Source organism: Octodon degus, unplaced genomic scaffold, assembly GCF_000260255.1.
Source record: "Octodon degus isolate 3935 unplaced genomic scaffold, OctDeg1.0 scaffold00361, whole genome shotgun sequence".
Classification (NCBI taxonomy): domain Eukaryota; kingdom Metazoa; phylum Chordata; class Mammalia; order Rodentia; family Octodontidae; genus Octodon; species Octodon degus.
This window is the reverse complement of record NW_004524937.1, coordinates 701879-703465: the sequence shown is the minus strand read 5'-3', so window position 1 is coordinate 703465 and position 1587 is coordinate 701879. Positions and strand designations below refer to the sequence as shown.

At 52.6% G+C, this 1587-nt stretch overlaps 1 protein-coding gene across 1 annotated transcript in view; it reads left to right on the top strand.

The window, feature by feature from the left end:
- Kat2b (lysine acetyltransferase 2B) overlaps positions 1 to 1587 on the top strand; it is a 103672-nt gene that overhangs the window by 914 nt on the left and 101171 nt on the right. The gene's annotated exons all lie outside the window — the stretch shown is intronic.

Sequence of the window (1587 nt, the reverse complement as noted above, 5' to 3'; positions counted from 1 at the left end):
GGGTCCGGGCCGCGGGCCCCTGGGGGGCTTTGCGCCGGGCGGGAGGGCGGCCGAGGCCGCGGCCGAGCGGCCCTGCGCTGTCAGCAGCCGCTTTGTTTTGACAGGGTGACAGCTGAGGGGGGCGGGGACTTGGCCTTGTCAGCTCCTGCGGCCTGTGGCTGAGGCGGGGAGGACACGCGCGCACGCACGCTTGCACACCTCCGGGGGTGCCTCCTGCCTGCAGCGGACAGGTTCAATCCCAGATTGCCGAGGACACAGACTCCGCAGGCGGCTCTGGCTCCTTAGGACAGCTCTCCCAGAGGGTGCCGGTTTTAGCATTTGTAAGAGCTCTTAAAATTTTTTTTAAAAAGCTTTTCTTTGGTCTTCATTTTGGAGAGAGGGTCTCGCTCAGCAGTTCAGGCTGACCTTGAGCTCACTTTGTACCCAGACTGGCCTCGAACTCCAAGGTCCTCCTGCCTCAGCCTCCCGAGTGCTGGGATCACAGATGTGTGCCACCACGCAGGGCCTTTCAAGAGCTCTTAATGGCCGTGAACGTATGCGCTTTCCCCATTCCTAACCGTAACCTCATGTTTATGCTGAGCACCTGCTGTGTTCAAAAAGTATTTGTTGAATGCTTCTGGCATCAAGAACAGCACTTCTCAAAGTGAGCGTCAGTCTCCCGCGGAGCTGCCTGAAACGCTGACTGAATCAGCAGGTGTGCGGCGAGGTGGAGAATCTGCTTTTCCCATAAATGCCCTGGCAGTGCCGTGCAGCTTCACACACACACACACACACACACACTCCGCGTAAGATCTTAGTACAGACCCGGACGGTAAGTTAAGGCGTCCTTTCTGTATTCAGCAGAAAAACTCGGAATTGTCAAATAAGAGCGCCGCACGGTTGCTGTTTCTGCAGAAAGAATGCGAAGGAAGAGGAAGGGGGCGTGTACTTCTAGGAGAGGTCGAAGGCCAGGAATTGGTTTGGAAGGACATTAGACTAAAAAAAAGAGGACTTTGACGCCCTGGGCAGAAGGGGGCGTCATACTGTCAAGAGCAAAGTTATTAATTTACGTTTGGGCTTGGCCGCTGTGGGCGTGTGTAGGAACCGCGACCGGCAGCGCAGTGCATGTGACCTCGCTTTATGTTGACATTCTTTTATTGGGTCCCAGTCAGCACCTCTTCTCCCGGTTGGTGTAATATCTGAACGCTTTCTTGAGGTTTTGGTTCTTTCCACGATTGTGTGTAAGCGTGGCCTGCACCCATGTGTTTGATCCTTTAAAATGTCCCTGAGTAGCTGAGTGGGGGGGGGGTGGCACATGCCTGGAGTCCCAGCCTTCTGGGAAGCTGAGGCAGGAGGATCATAAATTTAAGCCCAACCTTGGCAAGTTGGTAATTTAGTGAGTTCCAGTCAAAAAAAAAAAAAAAAAAAAAAAAAAAAAAAAAGGGCTGGGGCTGTAGCTCAGAGCAGTTGCAGTGCCAGAGGGTGTGGAATTGCTGAATGAAATGTAACATCTTCTAAAGTTTTTGCTTTGGGTATTTCCTGTTCACATGATAGGAAAACAAAACCTCTCTCATTAAAGCTTCTCTTCTGGTAGGAGACTGACAGTGT